Genomic DNA, 17,927 nt, shown 5'->3' on the forward strand with positions numbered 1-17,927 from the left:
CTCGGAGGCGTGACCTGTTTAAAGGAGGCTGGCTGCTTGTTACCTTGTTAGCTAGAGAGTTAGTTGTCAGGACGATCGCGGGGCGGGTGACACAGGAAAACCGGGACGGAACATTTCAATTACCCCGATTTCCAGGAGGGGAAACACAATATCCGCATTTCCGAGAGAGCCCCGGCACAGCGCTTTCCGAGCCTCCAGCGTCCCGCCGTGCGCCCCGACCTTCCCAGGCGACTCGCAGCGCGCGGGGATCCGGCGCTCCGCGGGCTCCGCTCCCTCCCCCGATTCGGCCGCGGGTGTGCGCGTGTCGCCGCGCCAGGCTGCGTGCGCGGAAGCCAGCGACGCGGTTGGCCAGCGCCGCCCTCGGGCTGCCCCCGCCCGGCCCCGACTCTGTCACCCGCTCGGAGGCCGCGGCGCCGCCTCCTGCCGCCGGGAGCGCGGCCTGCCCGGGAGGCGCTCGCTGCAGCCGCCCCGCGGCCCCGCTGCGCACACCGCCGCCCACCCACGGCCGCCGCGCGCCCCGCCCGCTCCCATTCTCGCTCATCATGACTGACTGCGAAGCTCTTGCGGAGCAGCTGCGGTGGCGCAGGCGGGAGCGGCGGGAGGAGTACTGAAAGACAGTGGCCGAACGACCGGGAGTGGACGTCGCGTCCGGACCAGCCCGCAGCTCCAGGTAACAGCGCGGTGCGCCCGGCTCGCACCGGCCTGGGCTGAGCGCCAGGTGACTGGCCCCGGCTCAGCCGCGGGCCCCGCGCGGGGGGGGGGGGGGGACTCGCAAGGCGGGCGTGGGCACTGCGCGGCGTGGCCCACCCCTGCACCCTAGGGGTCTTCGTGGCAGAGTTGGTGCATTCGGGGCCGGGGCGGGGACCGTGCGGTGGGGCAAGCGGGAGCCCCAGGCAGCGCGCCGACCGCCGCTCGCCCTTGCCTCAGGAGCCCGCCACGCAGAGTGGACAGATTGCTTTGTGGCGCACTCGGGGCTCGCGGAGTCCGGGAGTTGGGTGTTCCTGTATGTGTTCTCGCGTCGAGTCACTGGGGCAGAAAGTGAGACCCGCGTTGACAGCAGGTGGCTGCCAGGCCCCTCACCTTTTGGTTCCGGTCTTAGGGACTCGCGCACACACAGTACAGCGCCCAGGGAGCGTGCGCAAAGGGGCGACCAAGGGATTTGTGAATGGCGCTACTGCGAGGAAGCTGCGCCTTGCTGATGCAAAGGGGCTAGTATCCCGAGTGAGAAGAAAGGCTATTTATGGCAGAGTTGCGGGGTTCCCTTCTGTATACACTCAGCCCCTCCCGCTCGGAACTAGAAGCAATTCTGTTTTTTACACTCTTGTAGAACATGCTTTCTAAAACGAAAGAAGGAAGTCTGAAATTCACTCCAATCTGTACAGGTAGAAGTGCTCTTTGGAGGTCATGGATCCCTATTTTGATGCTTTGGTGTCCTGGTTGTCTGCTCCTCTTGACTCTTAAGGTCCCCACAAGCACCATACATAGGACAGAAAACCTGCTTGGTTTCAGCAGCTTTCACTAATGAACCCATCCCCGTTAAGCACTTTCCTCCTGAAATGTAACCCACACCCTCCATTCTTCCCTTCCCATAAGGGGTGTTCAAAGACTGTTCACCTATTTTATGTGAAGAGATGTTATTATAAAAGCCACAGGGAGGATGTAGAAAGAGCAGCTCAGTGAGTTTATGTCTGCAATGACCAACTCTTTAAAATATAGTTACCAGGGATGACCTAGAGTACTTGTCATCTAAACTATAGAATAATTAGTTTGCTTTGGTTTCTCTTTGTATTTGCTTTAAACAGGTGCCAATTACAGGGTCATAATTTGAAGCTTAGATGTGAGTTGGGACGCGTCTATCAGAGTACCTTAGCGAATTTGTTATGTCCTTTGAAGTAACAACCTGCGTTTCTATAGAAACTGCTGACAGGACTGTGATAGTGGGACTCATTAATTTAAGTGAATTTTCCTTAGGACTGACAAAAGTATAATTTTCTTTGGTCAGACTGAAATTCCATATTACAACTTCACCTTCAGTAGTTACACACACGAAAAAAAGTAAGTGGACATTATAAGGGTGACTTGTCATCACCTGGTTTAATCAAAAAGACTGCCCAGAACTGCTGTGATTTAAAAAGAAGCTCCTATGGGTAAATCCCAGTGTGAGCAGCTTTCCCTAACAGCCCTGTTCATCTGAATGGGGTTGAGGGTTCCTACTCAATGTGTGTCTATGACTGCTAGCTTAAGGTGCATTTGTAGTGCGGGAACATCCCGTGTCAGATGGACTCTGGCTATTCCGCATTAAATCATTGAATTTAGTATCATAGCAAGGCTGTGTTACACAGCAACACTCTTGGGTCTGTTGGCACATAGAGACAATTCCATCACTGTGATCCTGGAACTCATATTTATGGAACGTTGTTAACGTCTTTGGAATTAGCGACTGTTTCTTCTTTTAAAGCCATTCCTTATACTATAGACTGTTAGTTGATACCAAGTCCCCGAAGGAGAAAATGAAACATTTATGACCTTGCAGTAGCAGTTATTTGCCTTCTTATTGTACTTTATTACTCATTATAGTACTCATATTAAAGGCCTATATTGAGCAGTGGGTTGCCTTGAGTGTTGTGAGGCACACAGGGACTTTCTGCTGTGCATCCTGCCCTCCAGAGCTTGTGGGCAGTTCTAAGGCATCTGATATGCATACTTACATGCAGAGTTAACAGTCCATGATAGCTTGAGACTTCAGGTCTAGTGGGTAGCTCAGGGGTTCTGAGCAGGATGATAATATGTCATGCTAGGTTTTTGGTCAGAAAAGTCTTCAGTGGGTAGGTTAAACTTTCTTAATTAAGCGTAGTAGAATTAGTAAACTGTGGATCACAAGACCTATCATGCTGCATCTCCTGGACGAGAGAACAGCAAAGAAGACACAGGGTAGATTACGTTTTCTTTGAAATAGAATTGGATAGTGCTAAATAGTCAACCATTTGGGATACCCACTAAATACATTTACTCTTATTTGTATTTGACAATTGGTGGATTTGTTGCATGGACTAGTTCTTACATGGACAAGTTCTTACATGGATACAAGTAACACTTTGGTTACTCTTACACCACTTGTCGTGACTATAGTACAGTGATACTGGGCCTGTGGGGGCGTTTTCAGAGTAGTAGAAATACTTTCAAAGATCATTTTGCTGTTTCCTGGCAGGAGACTGTATTACTAACAGTAGCATGACCTACCTGTGCTCTAAACTGTGTGTGCTTGTGTGTGTGTACTGCAGTTGGTGCTATTGTATGAAATAGAATCTGAAGGTCTTTGTAAAGATGCAGCCTATATCTAACAGCCATCTGTGAGGTGAGAGAGACTTTTTAGAGAACTATTGGATGCTTAAAATGTGTTTCTTCATTTTATAAACATAAAGAGAAACGGCAGCGTTGACTTGGCGCCTAGCTCTTCAACATGACAGCACAGAAGCATATTACAGTGACAGTAAAGAAATTGTGCAAACAATAGATATGACTTTCAATAACCAAATGGAATTACGTTCAGGTTAGCCGAATTAAAAGATTTTCATATATCTCTATGTTGTTGACAGTGCCTGGATAAGTCATTACAGAGCGAAAGCCTATTAAATCAGATTTCATATTCGTGTGTGAGTGGAGTGATTTCCAGCACAGCCAGGCGCAGATCAGTCTATCTCTCTGTCAGCTGATCTCTTTGCTGTTTGGTTGTGGATTAGATGTCACAGGTATATCACTTTGATAATGTAACCTAGGCTACTATATGACTGACAGCTTCTACTTGATTTCCCTATTGGGTAGTGACAAAAGCTACTAGCTTTATAAAAAGGACATGAGCTTTTATCAGTGATATGATCATCGCTTGCAAGAATGTCGGTTAACAATAAATAATGAAATATGGGGTTAAAAAAAGCAGTGAGGACAAAAAGAGGCTGAGCGAAAACCTTAATGGAAAAAACACGCTTTATTTGGGAGCTGAGGGTAATTATGAAGATGTAAAATTGGCCATCTGCAACTTTATCAAATGACAAAATTCTTGTTTATTTTTCAGTTTAAATGTTTGCCTGTGTGATACACTAAAAGGAAACATCAGTGTGGCAATCTATGCTTACAAACATTAGCCATATGATATTAAAATTATTAAAAATATTTCTTCTTAGTCATTGAAAATAAAATTGTTTGGCCAAATTACTTAGTCAGATACTTAGAACTTTGAATATGGTTTTGGTTCTTATACGATTTATATTACATTCATAATTTAAAGAGTTTTATGAACTTAGAGTGGCTATTTACTTTAGCTATTTAGCTCCGGCATCACAAACATGGAGTCCTCTCAAAGCATTACTGGAGGTAATTTAGATAAAATCTGCATACCTTCCCTGAGTCACATCCCTGTGTTTATTTCCTGGTGTCCTTTAGCACAACTCCTGTCCTTCCTCTGCTCTGTCCTTTCCCCTCCCTTCTCTAATTCAGATATTAGGGTAGAGTTACTTCTCTTGGTTTTCTGTGCTAAGTCAGTTGCCCTATTATGTGTTCGTTTAGCTCTAGGTTCTCCTGTGTGCCACACACTGCAGCTTTTGATTTAGTGTATTTTGGAGTTAGCACAATATCGATCAGAAATTACTAGTGCCTAGCTCATATATATTCCGTAAATACTGGCTGACGAAATGAATGAATAAATAAATACCTTTCTGGAAGCTGGAGAGGTGGCTGAGTGGTTAAAAGCACTTGTTGCTCTTATGCACGACCTGGGTTTCACTCCCGGCACCCATATTGTATCGATTCCAGGGGATCTAACACTCTCTCCTGACCTCTGCAGGTTTCTGCATGCACATAATACACATATATACACTGAGGCACACATACATATGCATACAATAAAGGTAATAAATATTTAAAAAGAAGAATTCAGAGACTGTACTCTCATTGTAAGGATGTCTTCCCCCAAAGAAAGACTTTCTTTAAACTTTAAAGATGAACGTACCTCTGGAACTTTGGCAAACACAGGCAGTTCGTTCTCTTTTATTTTGAGAACAGGGAGATATAATTTTATCAACAATAACAACATTTATGATGATCTGGATCCTTCTTTGTGATAAGCACTTTATATCTTGTGTCCTGTGTTTCTTCTAACCCTGCAACGTCAAATAGTAATGATGAAGAAGTTTTGTGTCTCTCCACGATGACCCGTGAGGTTATTTAGACTAGACTGACCTGTTTATAATATGATGCAAACTTATTAACTATCAAGCAGAGAAACTTTGAAAGAGTATATTTTTTGTTTTTTTTTCTTAAAAACATTGTATCTATATAATATCCCTAAGTATATATGAAACTATTATATTCATTAGTGATATGTGTGTTTGTGTGGAGTCCAGAGAACAAACCCTGGGAGTGGGTTTTCTTCCTCCCCATGGGTTGTAAGGCTTACTTGGCAGGCATTTTACTCTCTGGGAGGTTTCACCACCTAAGGATGTATTTTCTTTTGGTTTCTAGCTGACTGGGCACAGCAACATTAGTGTATACTCATTGTTTCCTCTATCTTCCATGCCGCTGCTCTTGATTCTTGGGCAAGTGGGAGAGGTGATGGAAGATGTGAAAAACGGGTATTCCCAGACCTTCAGCGCCATACCTCTCAATTCTCTGACTCCATGTAGCATGAATTTTTATTTGTTAGTGAAAATGCAAGATATGACACATATCATGAAATTTATTCTATATCATTTTTTGGAGTAGTGCAGCTCATCCTCTGGAAGGTTTTGCTCAGAGCTTTGAGTAACTTTGCTCAAGAAAAGTCAACTTCAGATATAGTTATGAATCATTTTCTGATCCTATGAAAAGGAGGAAGTATAGTTTGTTTTCATTTTATTAATCAATTCATTGATCAAAGTGATGTATTAATCAATATCTAAGGGTGTGTAGTGAAAATAAACTTAAAGGTTGATACCACAGAAGTCTAAACATAGTTGAACTTGGCTGCCATAAAGCTCTTTATTAGACTAAATGTGTATCTATATCATAATATATTTAAGTCAGTCAGTAAAATTAGGTAAAAAATAATCTCAAAGAGGAAAAATAGTTGGTTGCTTAGCTAGATATTACTTGCATCCTATTTTGTAACATTTGTCAAAGTCTGTTTTTATTGCCAGAACTATTTAATTCTAAACTTCTGCCTTAGCCTAGCCCTAACTTAGGGACTTTTTTTTCTTGTGCAATAGGAAATATAACTGCTTTGCAGTCCAGCATGCTGGTTATTACAATAAGAAATCTTTGATATTCAGCAGTTAGGCTTCTTTCTTACAGCTGAAGTTTATTTAACTAAATATTTTTCTCCATGTCTTCTCAAATTACTTGGTCTACCTGTCCTACTATTGAAGCATGCCTTCTTTCAGAAATCTCCTGTATTTCTTTAAAGATGGCCTCTTCAGAAACTGCTCTATTTCCTGCGCCCTGTTGTCTGCCAGCACACTGCTGCAACTATGGCCCACTTCCTGGCTCTCTAAGCACTTGCAGCTCCTAGAGGTGTACTTCCTTCCAGCACTCACTGCAGGACTTCATGATGCCAGCTGCTTATGGCGTACTGCCATACCCCAGATTCTTAGACTTGTTGGGCTTCTTGGGGGGTATTTACGGATGTGTTTCTACAGGGCTTCCCAGACTGCACTGCAAAGTTTATTGCTAGTCTATGGCAATTACCAGTGCTTCATTTTGCCATCTCTAACCTTTCCTCACAAGTGCCTCACTATCAAACTACATCTGAAATTGTCCCTTAGGTCTAAGTCGGTTGCAAAGAGAATACCCTTTCAGTGGCAGAACTGAATGGAGATATTTTCTAGTAACTTATGATCATTGTCAAAAAAGTTAATCCATACTTGGTGAAGCAATGCTCTTCTGAGTCTATTGTGATGCCAGCATATATAACAACATGTGCAGTGGCTTCTTTATGGTTTGTGGGTTCTCTGTTTCCAGTAAGTTGTTTAGTTGAGATCCATTGGCTTTTCCATAATTTTTTTTAAAAATGTGATCTGTTTAGAATGTATAGAACATTATAAAAAATACGTTCCAGATGTTATGCTTTCTTTCATGACACTCTTCACTCAAGATATTTAGTACCCTTCTGTGCTCAAGAAGTGTTTAATAAGCTGGGTCTACTGCCCTGATTTAGCATGAGAAACCCTGCCATGAACCTTCTTCATTAATCCTATGGAGATAGCTTGGCATGTTCGAGTTCCTGTCCTCTCATATAAATCTTTTCTTGGAATTAGTTAAATATTGTGATTCTCCTAATGAGTCTTTCTTGCTGTGCTGTGTTTGAGTGTTTGCATGCTGCTGTAGTTGTGTGGCATTGTTTTTGCAGTACTGGCAAATAGTATAACATAAATCTACATCAAAATTTCCAGTAAAATCAAACAAGAATGGCAGAAATAATCCTTAGCCCTTCATTCTCTGAGATATTGCTCATTTGCAAGACTATTCTTATGTCTGTCATTTCCAGTGTTTTTTTTTTATGGTAATACTAATTACTGAAGTATTGTCTGAATATATAAATAAAATGTGGCTGGGGATTATTCCTTTCTACTGTGCAATGTTTTTCAAGGACATTCAGGAAGAGCACCAAGGAGATAAGTATCCTTGTATCACAAACCGGTGAAGAAAGGAAGGAAACACCCATCAACCAAACTCAGTTAGTCCCAGATATGCCAATTTGGAGTAGCTTATTTCTGATAGAAGATGAATGTATTTTGTAGGTGACAAAGCCAACAAGTTTATACACTAAATTTTAAATTTGCGTTTCAAATGGATTCTAAATTTTAAGAAGACTATCTTTCTGGAAAGATGGCTCAGCAGTTTAGAACACTTACTGCTCTCTCAAAGATCCTGAGTTTGGCTCTCAGCACCCACATGGTAGCTCACAACCATCCATCCTAGAGTTCACCATGATCCTATACCCTCCACTTATCTTTGGGCACTAACCATTCATGTGGTATGTATAAATGCATGCAGGCAATACACACATATGCACACACACATATGCACACACACACACACACACACACACCTGAACAAAGACTATTATCTACTAAACAAATAATTCAATGATAGTTATTTGCTTTAACATTTTGGAATATTGTATTATATACAAATACTAAGGAATATTAAAAGTACTTACTAATGAATGACTTTCTTGAAAGTTAGAATGTATGAATAATGTACAATAATGAGTTACAGTCTAACTCATAATTGATTTTAAAAATATACATTACTAAAATGAGTCATTAAAGGAAGCATTACAGATTTATACTCAAAAAGTATATAAACTTTGAGCAGTATTAAGACACAAATGGACACTGAGTTGTGTTTCTTTTTTCTTTTCTCTTTTTTCTTCTTTTATTTTCTTTTTGTGTTTATGTATATGTATGTGCATGTGCCTGAATGCGAGAGGACAACCTCAAATACTGTTCTCAAGATTCTACCCATCTTTTTGGAGACAGGGTCTCTCACTGGCTTACAACTTGCGAAGGAGAGTTGTCACTGATTCACCTGCCTCCATCTCTCCAGCACTGAGATAACAGGGCGTACCATCACACTTGCTTTTGGTTGTTTTTGTTCAACGTGGGCTCTGGGGATTGAATGTGTAAGGCAAGCTCTTTACTAACTGAACGATCTCCCCAGCATGCTAAGCCACATTTCTTACAGTGTGACCTAGAGTGTAAATACAGTGACATTGGGAGACCACTTCTTCATGAATAACAGTCCAGTTTTTGGTAGAGTGTCCTGGAGTGGGAAGAATGGATTGAAGAATGGAGGTCAAAGGAGAGTCATTTTGTCACTTCCTTAAACCAGGAGAAACCTGCTCCTCCTTGAATTCCAAGGGCCTCCGGAATGTGGCAACTCTTGTTTCTCAGCAGAAATCTACATTTTGAAATGTCCCTATATCAGAGGGTGTGGAAAGCTGGAACTGTTTGATGTGTTACCATTACAGTGAGAGGAGAATAAGAACTGCAAGGTCTACTTACAGCACTCATAGGATGAAGACCACAGGATCCTAGCGCTCCACTCAAGATCAGAATTGAGGGATCCCAGGACATTTCTGAATAGTCAGTTCAGTGCATGATGACATGGAAGGTACCTATGTGTAATTCAAGAAATGAATGGAGAAGATGTTTTTTAAAAACAAGAGAGTTTTAGCTGGAGAATAGGACAGAGTGGTAATCTGAATTTCAGGAAGTCCTCTAGCCCGTTTCAGGGTACTTGCACCTTGCAGACTTCTGTTACAAAGTGCAATTGTGGTTGTTTTTATTATACCGATCCTAGAAGCCACTGCATCTTAATCTCACGATAGGAGTTTCTTCTGAGTTCCAGTAACAGCCTGTGTCTCTACTAAATCTCCATCTAATGTTTCATAATTCACTATTTGCTTGTACTGAGTGCCCTGTAAAGACAAGAGGCTTATGTTTTATTCGTTAGCTTCTGAATCTGGTCTACAGTAAAGATATGAAGATTTTCAGTGAGACTAGTTGAATAATTTATTGCTGCCTAAGAGTGACTAGATATTGCAGGGGATGAGGTACCTAAGGAGATGGCTCAGGCAGTAAAGTATTTGCAATACAACATAAGAATCTGAGTTCAGATCCCCAGCATCCACATAAAAGCTACATGCACCTGGGATCCCAGCACTCAGCAGACAAGAGAGAGAAAGACCAGCTATCATAGACAAATCCCAAATCAGTGAGCTCTGGGTTTAGTGAGAGACTCTGTCTCAAAGAACCAACCAACTAAACAATTGATCAACCAACCAACCAACCAACCAACCAACCAACCAACCAACCAATTGACCAACCAATCAATCAGTAGTAAAATGAAGGTGAAGAGCAATTGAGAAAAACACTGAAAATTAGCTTCTGGCCTCCACATACTCAGACACTCAAGTGCACATGAACCTACACACACACACATGCACACACATACACCACCTACTCACACATACCACATTCACACACATTAAAAAAATGACTCAACTGCCCAGTTTATGTGAACTGCTTTGCATGCATGCCACTGCCCTGCTACCAGTCTCTATTTTCTTCAAATGATTCTCTTCTTGGCTATTTCATAAACTAAAAACTTTTTCTTAATTTGAAACACAGTAACCTGACATTCATGACTAAACTTCTCAGGGAGAGTGAAAGGACAAAGGGATGTTGCATCTGTACTGCACGCATTCAGGGTTGGCAGGGCTGAGGAAGTAAGAGCAATGCATGCACATTTGGAGAATTGAGGTCAAAGTACAGTTTTGTTTCTTCCTTAAAGCAGAAGGAACATACTCTGCCTTCACATTCTGAAGGCTTCTGGAATGTAGCACCTCCAGCTTCCCTGCATAGATCCACATTTTTCTAATGACCAATTCTGGGAGGGTGTGTCAGCCTGATTGCTTTTTTTTTCCCCACCACATTTGTGACTTCTTTTGCAGAGTGTGTATGTGTTTCCAGGAATCTTTATAGGTATATCTAGAGGGTAGCGTGGGAAGAGTTTCTCTTCTGTTCAGAGTTTCCTGTATTTTATGTGCCTGAAACACAGCACACCACTGTGCAGCCATTGTGTGGGATATTTCATGTTTTTGATGTAGATACATTATACATATTCTGTCCATCTGTTTCTTATTTTTCTTCTTCTTTCTTGGATTGTTAAAAGGAAGATTTTAATAATGAAACAGAGGGAAAAACCTATATTTCCTAGTAATTTCTTCCCTTGGGAGCCCACTTGTGTAATGATGATAAATAATATGGATTCAGAAAAGTTAGGCATATGGGGAAAGACTTCTAAAGCATGATAGAAAAATAAAGCAGAAGTATTTTTAATCATCCCAGGTAAACTCAGAGTTTGGGAAATGAGTAAATTCTTTGCTAAAATTCTGGTTATATAAAATATGTGATTACCATTAAGTGTCTGAGTTAATAGTCAGGGGTGCCATTTTCTAATGAGTTTAAGACGGGAATTCTCATAAAAGTTGTTGAAAACTGTGTCAAGACTGAGAGTACATGAGCTCCATGGGATTTTTTTTTTTTAGCAGAAATGCTTGAAAGAAAGGAATACATTTAATAAGCCCCTGAAACGTCTGTGCTGTGCAAACAGGATGGTATGATAAGAACACTGGGGAGCCTGAGCACACAGAAAGATCAGGATTCTGGGGACCAAGAGTGCGGATTAGCTCTGACTTCAATACTGTGCATGGAAAGATGGAGTCTTGCTTTGATTGCCTTCCTTGAAAGAATATTATGCAGCAAAAAACTCATCAAAACCTTGTACAAATGTTTTCAATTAAAAGACTTTGAAATTAATATGAACCCGGATCCAGCTTGGTGGCCCATGTGCAGGTACAAATGCACGTAGGTGAATGGCAGTGGTATTTATTATGTTGGCACCTGCCTTGCGTGGCTTTCTCAAGTGATTCTGGATACTTTTACCTCACTTTATGGGACAAGTATAAGAGTCGCTGTTTTCATGAGAAACAGACACAATATGATCTATATATTTGTCCTTTTCTCTATCAAGGGGTCCACTTTAAGAAGCGGGTTCTTCTGCTGGTTTAGAAGAGTCAACTGGTAGGCTGTGTTTCAGTGTGTAGGCAGAGTACTTTCTTCTCCAGAAAATCCTCTGCTACTGCTCTGAGACCTTTGACTGATCAGATGAGACACACTCACATTACAGAAAGTGATCTACTTTGCCTGAAGCTAAAAGATTGCAGAAGAGAAACACATCTGCCCCTGTGGCCAAACAGTGTTGATGGGCAAAGCTGACACATGGCTGTAATTACCACAGAGAACAAGGGGAAATGTGCCTCAAAGACCTTTTAGGCTCACACAGAAATTTGTAAATGTGTTTTTCACTCAGTCTGAAATATTTTAGCTGTGATCAGCTGCTGGAATGCTTAGGCAACTATTTGTTCTTTATTCATTTTGTGTTACCTTTATTGAGTACATGTCAGATGCAGGAGACAACAGGATGGAACCAAATTAAAAGAGTGGTTAGGCTCCATCTTCTGGAAGTTAAATTTAAGTGCGAGAGCAGTACATCCATGCCTGCATCATAAATACATCTGAAGAACAAAGATGTGCATGTTTCAGTTTTGCCAGTTAGAAGTCATTTTTCCTGTGTGCAACCAAAGGAAAATGAATACGGTTTATACTAGTGTTAATTTTCCATACTATTGTGCTGGTTAGTTCAAAGGCAATAGGGTGGTTCATATCCGAAATTAGATTACGAAAGGTATGCTTGACCAGCACAGGTCAACTTCATTGACATGATGTTGGCTATACACATTCAATTTAGTGTATCATAGGATAACTCTGCGTTCAACTTATGCGAAAGTTCTTCAGTATATTATGCCTTAAAAAGGTCTGACAATTGGACTGTCATGCTGTACTGATAATCTTGCTTTTCATGTACCTTACAGGAGCAAATCTGTTCTTTATTGCAGCAAAATGAGTATGTCCCAAGGCCCCTTTTATGGCCTGAAAGTATATTTTCTCTTTCCTTACAAGATACAGACTTTCTGCCTGGCTTTTAAGGCTCTTTGTAAGCTTATCACACCGTTAATTCAAGCAAGTTCTTTCACTTTGGTGAAATCATGAAACTTGCCACCCTCACACACATATAGTATATACATTTGATCCTCTTCGTTTATGAAATCTCAGCTGCCATTACCAGCCGAACTCCATGAACCTTTTTTCTTGGCTTCAGTGTGCCTGGGAATCTGCTTTTGTGCCACCATTGGGTTGTGACACTCTATAGTAAGCAAAAAAGACAGTTGAGTATAGTCTGTTCCTCTTAAAAGGTATTTTTCTGTGATGTGAATTAGCTTGCATATAAAGGTTAAATAGGGGAAATATGTTTGTGAAATGTGAATTTCCCACAGGATTCCACCTCATCATAGCACTGTTTAGTTTCATCCTGATCACTATATAGCTGTGTGCAAAGTTTGCCAGCACTGGCAAGCAAGTGCTGCAGAGCGATGAAATACCATAGAGTCCCACAGTATATGTTGCTGTGGATGGCCCGTGGGTTTGTACTTACAAATGCTTATTACATGGTCTTCCATAGTCTCAACCTTGCCTTATATGCCTTTAAGACACTTTTATCTGTCCTTTAAAAAGGATTGTTGAAGGAAAAGTTTAATCTTTGGATAAATTATTGTTCAAATGATGTGGATGAAGTCAATCAAATTTCAACATGACTTTATTCTCTCTCTCTCTCTCTCTCTCTCTCTCTCTCTCTCTCTCTCTCTCTCTCTCTCTCTCTCTGTGTGTGTGTGTGTATGACGGCCCATGTGCCACCGCATGCATGTGGAAGGCAGAAGACAACTTGTGGGAATTGCTTCTCTTTTTGTGTCATGTGAGATACTGGAATTAAACTCCTGTGGTCAGGGCTGGTGGGAAGTGCCTTCACCTTCTGAGCAGTTGACTTGTTGTAAGTGAAACTAGATGCTTAGTTTCTTCTTCGTGAATTATAATTTCTTACACATTTCTGCCAATTATGTACTTATTGTACAGTCTTTTACTAAACTATTATTTTCTAAAGTTCCAAAAGCCAGTGACAAGGCCAGCTCCCACACATTGATTACCATTGTGCAATCTTTTTGCAAAATTTTAGGTTTGCTATTATTTATATTTTAGCCTGTTAATTTTGATAATAAAAGAATAGCGTGTAAATTTACATATATAAAGTAAAACTATAAAATAATAAAAAATGTACTTCTACTTATTGGTGCCATCTGAAGTGAATATATATATATTCACATTAGTTGGCTTTTCACAGGTTGCTAAAAACACATGAAGATGACCAAATTTTCCTGATATAAAAGGGGCAGAGGATATGCACTGAGGTCTTTTCCTTTTGTCCAGTGAGAGTAAGTGCTATGACTGCTCCCTGACAAAATTATTTGCCTTTTATAACACTAGTATGTCCTTATAAAAACCATTAACCTATTAGATTAAATATTCATCTTCATGACCTCAATATTAAGTTCATTAAACTATGTTTCTTTCATATTCAGCTACTAGTGCTTAGGTTATTTTGTTTATTTGCTTAGTTGTTTGATTTTCTTATTCGGTGACTCATCTATTTGTTACTGTATTTGTCTTCAAAACATGAAGGACATAACAGTTACCAAATGTTTTCTGTGTGCAAGGTACTGCCCTGATTACTCTCCTTTCCCAATCTCATACTCTCCAAGTTACTTTTAATCCCTACTTTTATGAAATGATTCAGTTTGTCAGTGTTTATACAACTGTGTGCAGTAAAATAAGAAATTATTTTAGTCTATCTACTATAACTGCTTATTATATCAAATAGAGTGTTACATTACAAATGGACATATATGAACCACAAAATATTTCCAGATTATTAAAATATGCACCAAGTACTTACTAACATAAAAACAGTATTGGCAATATTCAAGCAGATAATAGGGTACTATGTATTATTTTCAAATATAATTCCCTAAAATATAAAACAATTAGGTCTCAGAATCACCAGCATTTGAACAAATTCATGTGTCGGCAGTAAGTGGCTTAAAATTCCAGAAAATGTTCATGATACATTGTTTTACAGGCACATTTTAAGAAGTGAGGAAATTAATGGTTTTCTCATACAAAAATAATAGCCTTTGCAAGTCCTGATCTTTATGATTCCCTTTAGGGTATTTGACAATTTATTTTGAAGAACACAGTAGTACATTCTTGAAAATACTCAGTGAGGAAAATATTGTATGAGCCTTTTGAATAAAAATAGTCAGTCTTGATTGACAGCTGTTAAAATCAGGCCCAATAGAGAATGCTATTCTGAAGATACTGTGGATGTTATAGTGCAGAGTTACTGCAGATATTGTTGCGAAAAAAAAAAAGCTTCAGTTAGAAAGATCACCTGCTTACCTGCATCATTGGCCATACTTAACAGTTTTCTGTTATTTACTAAAAATTAAAGGAAGCTTATATAGTAAGGAGTTTGGTGTACCTGTTTATGTTTTACTCAAAAAATAAAACTTGGGTAGATATTTGGTACTGAAGAACATCTCCAATATTTTTCGGAGTTGATCAACATTTCAATTTTATGTCTTGGGTCTTCTTTTAATGCTCTGTTTTACAAGTAGATTACAGCCTTAGTTATTCAAATACAAATGATGAGATGTATTTTGGAATGTGGAAGGTGTTTCAGCTTTGTCTGAACTATCCCCATACTCCAGGGGCATCTATTTTCATGTTCACTTCTGTTTCGTTGTGAAGTCTAAAGTATATACCAGTCCTCATGTGGAGGGAGCTGGTTAGTCACCATTGTTGAACTATTATAAAAGTCTTTTTAGTTAATTCCAAATTCAGTTATTCATTAAAAATTGTCTATTGGCCAGGTGGTGGTGGTCCATGCCTTTAATCCCAGAACTTGGGAGGCAGAGGCAGGTGGATCTCTGAGTTTGAGGCCAACCTGGTCAACAGAGTAAGTTCCAGGACAGCCAGAGATACACATTGAAACCCTGACTCAATAAAACCAACCAAACAAACAAAAAACTGTGTCTGTCTTTGAAAGAAGGAAGGTCACTAATTAAAATTAGAAACAAACTTATTGTTATTGGCCTCAACGTAACAATATTGTGAAATGAATTGGTTAAAGAGAACTACATTGTAAAACTTGCTTTAGATAATTTTTCTTTTTCTTTCTTTTTTTTTGTTGCATTCATTTATTTAAAGTGTTTGTGTCTGTGCAGAGGGTCATGTGTGCCACGGTGTATGTGTGGAGGTGGAAGAACAACTTTTAGGATTGGGCCTATCTCTTTCTACTATGTCTTGCCAGTGTCTTGGGGATTGAAGTCAGGTTTTCAGGCTCTGAAGCAAGCATCTGAACCCTTGAGCCATCTCAGTGGCCTTCCTTAGGTCATTTTTGGAAATGCAAAAATAGCTCATTTTCAGCTGGTAATTGTTTTATTGCTGTGATTGAATGAAGCACTTTAAGACACCTAGTGTTTCGGCTAATATAAGAATGTCCAGTATTTATTCACTTTTTCAAATTGGCATTTATTTAAAAATAGCCATTTTTTAAAAGAAAGTTTATTGTCAGGGCAATGCAAATCCCTTAAGATAGTCAGAAATAACTAGTATTTATACTGATTTCCTTAACTGTTTTCCAACAGAATGTAAGTCAAGATGAAGTAGTTTTCCAGATGAATAAAATTAAGTCTGAATATGCTAGCACTCTGCATATTTTTTCTGTTCCATTTGAATGGGAACTACTTAGCAATATGGGTAACCGTTGAAGACATGAGGGAAGTAAATGTGGAGAGTAAGTACTTTCCTATTGAGTGGAAAACACTTTATCACTGCCCCTGCCTCTAACCACTTTAAACCAGAAACAAGATGTTTCTGACTGCTTGCATGTGTGTGGAAAGTTGTTGTTAAGGTCTTTTCTTGCTCCTGAAACAATCCAAGTATAACGTTATGTTTTCTCATGGCTCGTTCATCTCTGCCAACTGTGTCAGCATCCGGAATATAAAAGCCGTATGTTAAGACCAGTTTTAACCACTCTTACCATCTCATATGTGTGACTATGTATTTATAAAGACTACCAGTAACTTACTAGGCAAGCCAACTTTACTTAACCTACATATCTTTAAGGGAACACATGGATAACTCGGGATTTGTACCAATGGTAGAGCCCTTGCCTAGCACATATGAAGCCCTAGCTTCCAACTCCAGTGCTAAAAAATAAAAAAAAAAAAGACAGTGAGGCAATGTACAGGGTTAGTATTTGATGATAGGTGATTTTAATAGTCAACATCTCTGTTTAAAGATCAAAATAAAAAAAAAAGATCGAAATCATTATAATTAACTTAGAGACTCAGATAGATAGGAACATAGACAGTGACACAACATGTTTCTGGTATATTGGTATTTAATTATTTTATGCCTAGAGTTTGTTAAAAATATCATTATTCAAGAAGTTTTGAATATGGTATTATTTTCTCCATTTCACTAGAATAAAACATTTGAATCAGTCGAAGCTTGAATAACTCTTCCCTAGCTTGGCAAAGACTTGCTTGGTTGACTAGTGTGAATGAGGATATGAAAGATTTAAAACACAACTGTCAAAGCAATTAGAGCCAAAGTTCTCTTATTGCTGAATAATAAAATCTCACGTCTGAAAGGCTTTCAAATAAAGGACGTAGAAAGTCCCACTTAAGCAAAGTGAAAGGATAGTGAATAAAAGAAAGGACAGCGGGGGGCATTTGCTCAAGTAGCGTCTCATAAATCCTTGATACTATGATATAAATATAAAGTTCCTAAATTGAAAGTTTATAAATTAGATTGTTTGAAGCAATATTTATTATATGACCTTTTATTTAATAAATTTATATCATAAATAAAAGGTCATATAATAAATATTGCTTCAAACAATCTAATTCTGTTCATTACCCAATTGTTTGGGGAGGTAACTGAAGTTATTTCTACAAAATCTACTATTTGCCTTGCTTATACTTTCATTTTCAAACTACTATTTTCAAGTAGACTATAGATATAACAGCTACTAAAAGTTGAATAGATGTTTAGTAATTAGTATATATTTTTACCCCTAAAGGTTTTAAATCTAAAACTTTGGAATATAACTATTGAGTCTCAGATTTTATGTAACTAAGAAGACTTAAAGTACATAGAATATTATTAGAAAACAGATATAGTGATCATTTTAACATTTCATGAAAAATGTGGCTGATTCTATGATGTAATTGAAAAAGTAAATGTATCTTAATTTTAACTTATCCTATTCAGTTTTCAGTATTCAAAATTTTCTTATATGTTCTTTATTATTTGCATTTGTGTTAGATTTGTGCAAAATGCTAAGATATATTGGCTGTGAATCTGATT

At 39.3% G+C, this 17,927-nt stretch overlaps 1 protein-coding gene across 3 annotated transcripts in view; it reads left to right on the forward strand.

Annotated features, from left to right (window-relative positions):
- Positions 1 to 410: 410 nt before the first annotated feature.
- The window catches only part of Ccser1 (coiled-coil serine rich protein 1), a 1,153,064-nt gene continuing 1,135,547 nt past the window's right edge, over positions 411 to 17,927 (forward strand). The window contains exon 1 of one of the 3 annotated variants that reach the window (XM_050162333.1): positions 411 to 670. The gene's annotated coding sequence lies outside the window, so the exon portion shown is untranslated. The remainder of the gene's footprint in view (positions 671 to 17,927) is intronic. The other 2 variants (XM_050162332.1, XM_050162334.1) reach the window with 2 other exon arrangements.

The sequence above is a fragment of the Alexandromys fortis genome, unplaced genomic scaffold (genome assembly GCF_014885135.2).
Source record: "Alexandromys fortis isolate MF-2015 unplaced genomic scaffold, M_Fortis_MF-2015_v1.1 scaffold_117, whole genome shotgun sequence".
NCBI classification, from domain to species: domain Eukaryota; kingdom Metazoa; phylum Chordata; class Mammalia; order Rodentia; family Cricetidae; genus Alexandromys; species Alexandromys fortis.